Here is an 8,381-nt window from a genome sequence, read left to right on the forward strand (position 1 = left end):
TGCATATTTTTTTTATATTGAAATCTGTCGCCAATTGGAAGGAAACCTAGCTATTGTTGGAATTGAAGTTTATTTATTTTGCCTAAATGTCATCCATTGTTGCATAGTAAAAAGCAGAATGAGAAAAGGACATGTAATTGTCGAGCTCTCGTGATTCAAACATTTTGGATTTCAGTGGGTCTTATTTGAAGTGTCTAACTTTAGACCCTATTGTACAGCAGACTGTCAGAAGTGCCTTTTGTCTTTTATGAAAATGCTTTTAGGCTGCAGATCAATCAATAGCTAACTTATTCTCATTTATTAATGTAGTTTAGCCTACTGCTCTGTGCTATCAGCAGAATAGCTAAATCACTGACTGGAGGACATTATGGCTGTAGATTATATTGTAGAGCAGACGTACAGTATTAACTTTTTTAGAATGTGTTTGTGCCCACATGCACGCACATGCATACAGGCACACAGAACTCCTAAATCAGATACAACTCTAAAACAAGAGTAGGATAAAGTATATATCTTTCCTTCTCCTCGCTCCCTTTGCACGCTAATGTGAAGCATTATTCTCTCTGTACGAGATACTGTCATGTCGTACTACCCATGTTTTATTTCTGTGTCCGTATCCTGGTGAGATCTCGGCGTGCTATTTGAAAAGGCAAGGGAATTTTTCTTTCTCTTCCCGGCTCTCTTTCTTGTGGTAAATAATGCTTTTTCATCCTTTCTTTCCGTTAGCCTGTGTGTTGAAAGCGTTCGATGAAAATCAGGAGATGTTTGAAGTTCAGAACTTTCAAATCTCTTGGCCTTTTATGTCAGTTTTTCCTTTCTCTTTGATATGCGCAGTACATCTACTGCTGATTGAATTTTCAGGAGTTTATTATTTTTGGGAATTTGAGTTCATAAATTATATTGATATCACTGAACGCGTTTCTCTTTGGTTGGTGCCTACTCTTACACTGTACAAAAATTATAGTAGTTTCAACTAATTATTATTAAGTAACTGGTTCCACAGCCTTTTTTAGTTTACTGAACTTTTTGATCAAAGTGTTAACTGAACTTACACTTTTTAGTTAGCCTAAACTTAGCTCCAAAATGAGAACTTAGGCAAAATTTCAGTCAACGTAAATGATCTGTTTGCTCAACTTGTGTCATATGTTCTTCCAACATCTTAACTAAAAAAAGCCTGTGGAACTCATTATACACACACAAACAATGCTTTTGACATACAATGATTTCAACTTACATATTTAACACACATTGACATACATGATTACATTGTGCATGTTCGTTTATACAGTAATTATTATTCAAGATGACCTAACCTGGGATTTGAACTCACAATCTCTTGGTCCACGGCATACTGATCTTCCTGTTATGCCACCGTGTCTGCGTCAATGACATTTGCACTTCAAAGTAAATCTCAGCTCTGTTAAAATACACTCAACTAAAACAAATGTATTTGTCATAGTGAACATAAGAATACTATACAGAAAACCTGAAAATTGCTGAAAATCTAATCAATGATGAGAGAATCATGTATGTCAACGTGTCAAATATGTAAGTTGAAAACGTTGTATGTTAAAATAACTTTGTCTGTGTAACCAGTTGCACTGCCCTTTTTTGTTAAAATGACAAAATAATCATTTATAGTTGAATAAACATAAAGAGCAAGCAATAAAGGCATTTCACTGTACTAGTGCATGTGACAATAAAAACTTGAACCATTTGAGACAAGTTGAGCTAATTTTTTGTAAGTTTTCTGAAATCGGAGCTCAGTTTAGGCCAACTAAAAATGTTAAATTCAGGTAACACTTTGATCAAAAAGTCAAGTCAACTTTTTAAAAAAGTTGAAACTATTTTATATTTTTTACAGTGTATCTGGCAATGCTTTGTGTGACCTCGTAAAGTGTTCTCACAGTGCTATACATGCAAGCATGTTGAATGAAAGGCTTGATTGACTGAGATGTGTGTGAAGTGCTATTCATTGGGGATAGGCGTGCGTTTTGGTCTGAAAGCTTTGCTCAGACACTTCAGGCCATGGGCTTATCGGGGCTAAAGTCCCTAGGCCCAGGCTCGAGGGGGGCCCAAGAGGATGCAAAAAAAAGATCATATAAATCATTTTTTATCTAACCACAGCTGTCAATGTTGAAAATACACCAGAGAGCATAATTTAACCACAGAGGATAAGTAGTTTATGAAAAAATAACTGTGGATTAAGTTTTATCACAAGCACATACAGGTATCTGCCATAATAAAGCAAACACCAACATAAAGTGTCATAAAAGGGTGTTGGGCCACCACGAGCTGCCAGAACAGCTTCAATGCGCCTTGGCATAGATTCTACAAGTGGACCTAAACCATGCCAGGAAAATGTACCCCACACCATGATTAAGTATATACTTTGTATCCCTCGTTAACTCAAGCGTTTCCTTTATTTTGGCAGTTACCGGTATGCCTACAGTTGGGAAGGCCACAGTTTGAGTTGCATGTGCGCCAAATATAGGCCTACATCTTGTTGCATTGTGGCAATAGACATACAGTATAATCCAAAGAATTGCAATCTATGGATTATATTTCTATGGTTGTTTGCAGCTGTATTTTGCAGATACGTTTTCCCCAACAACTCCTAATTTGTTGCTAACAGCAGCACAGTTATTCAAAGTAGCTCATCTTGAGATAGGCTTTTAGCATGACGAGTGCACCAGCCATCACTGTGTAGCCTATGGCTTCATCTTCATCATTAGGTAAGTCGGTGTGCCAGTGGGGAAAAAAACAAAAAAACAAAGCCCGGCACTGTGTGAGGCGTCTTCCCTGCTGTTCTCTTTCTCAAAGCTTCTACTGTAGACCAATTTTCAAACAGTTTTTTAACCGCTCTCCAAATCTCTAACTCCCTACATATCAATGGAATGCGCTGTCAAGTCTATCCACTGCACCAAATACCCTCGTTTCAGACTACTAATTATCCTTACACCTCTGAAGACTCTAGCCACTTCCATGCCAGTTGGAATAACATTATTTTTCAGTGTTCAAAAGTCAAATTATAAAACATCTCTAATAAAATAAAAATATATAAAAAGTGTCCAAGATAAGTCAAGACATAAGTAAACAAAATATTATCATACCCCCTTCCAAAAAAGTATTTTTTTGCATTTAAAAAAATTACAATTGTACTATATTGCCCCCCACCCTACCAAAAAGAACAAGTGTTCAAAAGTCAAACACATTATTAAATACATTTCTAATTAAATAAAATAATGATACAAATCAAATAACAAAAAATTGCAAGCTCAATGTATGAAGAAATACACAATATCAAGAGATTTATAAAAAAAAACTAAGTATTAAAAAGTAGAGGGTAATGTTCTGTGCGTGTATGTGTATGTATATAAGGGTGGGTGAGCGAGTGGCAGTCGCTGAAAAAAGCCTCTTGAGAAGCAGGTGTGAAGAGTCAGTGAAAATAATCTCTAAATTGCTGTGGTTGATTGTCTGTGGTCGATTGCACGATCAGACGTTCTGGACAGGGCTGTGGTGGATGTGGCCAGTTGCTCTGGTTTTCATTCTGACTTGGCTTTTTCTCCCCATGGCCATTTCTTCTCCAGTCTGCTGACACAATCAGGTCCTCAAACTCAGGGGAGTGCCAGGGTGAGGAGGTTATTAAAAATGCATCCAGGTCCTCGGGGTTTGTCTCCACATCAGACATGTCTTCAGTTGCCCCCGCAAATCTCTGTTTCTCTTCAGCAGAGTTCTTTTGACCGACTGGCCAGAGCCTGTGAAATTACAGGAGAGGATAAGTAATTCTGTCCAATACAGTAATCCCTCGTTTATCGCGGGGGTTACGTTCCGAAAATGACCCGCGATAAGTGAAATCCGCGAAATAGAAAACTTTTTTTTTTTTTTACAATTAGCAACTATTACATGTATACAAATACAGTGACTCACGTGTAGGCCGTTTCGTCGACATTATGGGTTTAGGAGATGTTCGAAATTACAAGATAATTTGGCCAACTTAATGTAAATTTGCCAAGCTGTTTTATGTACGTACACATAACTGCACGAGACGACAAAATGATAGCACAATTCGTAGCATGTTTTGATACAAGAAGCGGGAGTGAGTTTTTAGCGAATCAGAATGCAGAGCACAATGCACCAAAAAAAAAAAAAAAATGCATTATGAAAATCCGCGAAATAGCGAATCCGCGATAAGTGAACCGCGAAGTGGCGAGGGATCACTGTATACACACGGTCTTGAACACTGGATTCTCAAAGTTAAAAAAAGCACACACTAAAATCTGTGGAAAAAGACTAAACTTTTCAAACTCAGTACTGTATTTAAAATGTATGGATTGGTTTACATTTATGAACTTTCCTGTCTCTGGCGACGCCGCCTTTCGATCTATTATGTCCCATTCCTTTGCTCTGTCTGGGGTGTCCGACAACTTATGCCTCTCTCTTTCAGTCCAAGAACGCAAAGGTAACCTGTCTAAATGACGATCGCCCCGTAGCCCTCAGATCTGTAGCCATGAAATGCTTTGAAAGGCTGGTTATGGTTCACATCAACACCATCATCCCAGACACCCTGGACCCACTCCAATTTGCATACCGCCCAACAAATCCACAGATGATGCAATCTCTATCACACTACACACTGCCCTTTTCCACCTGGACAAAAGGAACACCTACGTGAGAATGCTGTTCATTGACTACAGCTCAGCGTTCAACACCATAGTGCCCTCCAAGCTCATCATTAAACTGAGGACCTTGGGACTGAACACCTCCCTCTGGATACGGGACTTCCTGGTGGCCGCCCCCAGGTGGTGAGGGTAGGCAACAACACATCCGTTACACTGACCCTCAACATGTGGGCCCCTCAGGGGTGCGTGCCTAGCCCACAATTCCAACACATCATTAAGTTTGCTGATGACACAACGGTGGTAGGCCTGATCATCGACGATGATGATGAGACTATAGGTAGGAAATCAGAGACCTGGCAGTGTAGTGCCAGAACAACAACCTCTCCATCAATGTCAGCAAAACAAAGGAGCTGATCGTGGACTACAGGAAATGAAGGGCCAAGCACGCCTCCATTCACATCGATAGGGCTGTATTGGAGCAGGTTAAAAACTTCAACATTTAATCAAATGTCTACCCCATCTATTTGCATTAATCCCCTTTTTATTTGCACTTACTCTCTTGCACTGGCTCTATGCACACTCACTGGATCCACACATACTACACTGACACACCAGCACACACACACACACACACACGCGCATGCACACACACACACACAAAACATGCACACGCATATTGATGCCACAGACACACACACACTTTCCCACTCTTCACATACGCTGCTGCTACTCTGTTTATTATCTATCCTGATTGCCTAGTCACTTTTACCCTTACCAACATGTACATATTACGTCAACGTCCGGTACTTCTTGTATGTAGTCTCATTGTTGTTTTATTGTGTTAATATTTCCTTTCTTACTGTTTAACTCTGCATTGTTGGAAAAGGGCTCGTAAGTAAGCATTTCATGGTAAAGTGTACAGCTGTTGTGTTTTTGATACTGCATCTGAGGAATCAGTGTGGTATAGGTTGCCTTCGGAAAGTATTTAGACCCCATTACTTTTTCCACATTTTGTGCCTTATTCTAAAATGTATTAAATGTTCCCTCATCAATCTACACACAGTACCCCATAATGACAAAGCAAAAACTGGTTTTTAGAAATGTTAGCTAATTTATAAAAAAACAAAATAACAATATTACATTTACATAACTATTCAGAGCTTCTACTCAGTACTTTGTTGAAGCAGCTTTGGCAGCGATTACATCATCAATTATTCTTGGGTATGACACTACAAGCTTGGCACACCTGTATTTGGGGAGTTTCTCCCATTCTTCTCTGCAGATCCTCTCAAGCGCTGTCAGGTTGGATGAGGAGCATTGCTGCACAGCTATTTTCAGGTCCCTCCAGAGATGTTTGATCGGGTTCAAGTCCGGGCTCTGGCTGGGCCACTCAAGGACATAGAGAATTGTCCCGAAGCCACTCCTGCGTTGTCTTGGCTGTGTGCTTAGGGTCGTTGTCCTGTTGGAAGGTGAACTTTCGCTCCAGTCTGAGGACCTGAGTGCTCTGGAGCAGGTTTTCATCAAGGATCTCTGTACTTTTCTCAGTTCATCTTTGCCTCGATCCTGACGAGTCTCCCTGTCCCTGCCACTGAAAAACATCCCCACAGCATGATGCTACCACCATGCGTCACTGTAGGGATGGTGCCAGGTTTCCTCTAGACGTGACACTTAGCATTCAGGCCAAAGAGTTCAATCTTGGTTTCATCAGACCAAAGAATCTTGTTTCTCATGGTCTGAGGTGGCTTTTGGCTAACTCCAAGCAGGCTGTCATGTGCCTTTTACTGAAGAGTGGCTAACATGGTGGTTCCAAACTTCTTCCATTTAAGAATGATGGAGGCCACTGTGTTCTTGGGGACCTTCAATGCTCCAGAAATGTTTTGGTACCCTTCTCCAGATCTGTCCCTGCCAGAATGCTCTCTCGGAACTCTACGCACAATTCCTTCGACCTCATGGCTTGGATTTTGCTCTGATATGCACTGTCAACTGTGAGACCTTATATAGGCAGGTGTGTGCCTTCCTAAATCATGTCCAATCAATTGAATTTACCACAAGTGGACTCCAAGTTGTACAAACGTAACAGGATGCACCTGAGCTCAATTTCAAACCTCATAGCAAAGGGTCTGAAAGCTTACGTAAATAAGGCACTTTTTGCCAAAAATCTAAAAATCTGTTTTCGCTTTGTGATTATGGGCTATTGTGTGTAGATTTCAAAGATGTTTCTATTTAATACATTTTTGAATAAGGATGTAACGTTACAAAATGTGGAAAAAGTCAAGGGGTCTGAATTTTTTCCGAAGGCACTGTATTAGCAATGGTTATATGCATCAAAAGCCTTGAGAAAATTGTAACATGTTAGTTAGTCCATGTCTTTGGGTCTACTCACCTTCAAACTCTTCCGTGTTCCACTCTCCAGCTGTGTACCTTAATTTCAGATGACTGACCAAATCATGGGCAGTACACGGGTGTTGTGCAGAATGTTTTTCCTGACAAAGAATAACATGAAATTAATCTTATGCATGATATTTGCACCACTTTCATATAACATATTTGTGAATGCTAATATAACCATCATACAACAATTTACACTAATTACTTGGTTGGACTTCAAAAAATGAAAAATAAATGAGTTCTAATATATATACACACACACATATACAGTTGATGTCGGAAGTTTACATACACCTTAGCCAAATACATTTAAAATCATTTTCACACAATTCCTGACATTTAATCCAATTAAAAATTCCCTGTCTTAGGTCAGTTAGGATCACTATTTATTTTAAGAATGTGAAATATCAGAATTATTTATTTCAGCTTTTATTTCTTTCATCACATTCCCAGTGGGTCAGAAGTTAACATACACTCAATTAGTATTTGGTAGCATTGCCTTTAAATTGTTTAACTTGGGTCAAACGTTTTGGGTAGCCTTCCACAAGCTTCCCACAATAAGTTGGGTGAATTTTGGCCCATTCATCCTGACAGAGCTGGTGTAACTGAGTCAGGTTTGTAGGCCTCCTTGCTCCACACATTGTGTGCTCCACACATTGAGGTCAGGGCTTTGCTGTCCTTAAGCCATTTTCCCACAACTTTGGAAGTATGCTTGGGGTCATTGTCCATTTGGAAGACCCATTTGCGACCAAGCTTGAACTTCCTGACTGATGTCTGAGAAGTTTCTTCAATATATCCACATAATTTTCCTACCTCATGATACCATCTATTTTGTGAAGTGTACCAGTCCCTCCTGCAGCAAAGCACCCCAAAAACATGATGCTGCCACCCCTGTGCTTCACGGTTGGGATGGTGCTCTTCGGCTTGCAAGCCTCCCCCTTTTTCTTCCAATCATAAGGATGGTCATTATGGCCAAACAGTTTTATTTTTATTTCATCAGACCAGAAGACATTTCTCCAAAAAGTACGATCTTTGTCTCCATGTGCAGTTGCACACCGTAGTCTGGCTTTTTTATGGCGGTTTTGGAGCAGTGGCTTCTTCCTTGCTGAAGTTATATGTCAATATAGGACTTGTTTTACTATGGATATAGATACTTTTGCACCTGTTTCCTCCAGCATCTTCACAAGATCCTTTGCTGTTGTTCTGGGATTGTTTTGCAGTTTTCGCACCAAAGTACGTTCATCTCCTTCCTGTGGTATGACGGCTGTGTGGTCCCATGGTGTTTATACTTGCGTACTATTGTTTATATAGATGAGCGTGGTACCTTCAGGCATTTGGAAATTGCTCCCAAGGATGAACCAGACTTGTGGA

Source organism: Salvelinus sp. IW2-2015, linkage group LG1, assembly GCF_002910315.2.
Source record: "Salvelinus sp. IW2-2015 linkage group LG1, ASM291031v2, whole genome shotgun sequence".
NCBI lineage: Eukaryota > Metazoa > Chordata > Actinopteri > Salmoniformes > Salmonidae > Salvelinus > Salvelinus sp. IW2-2015.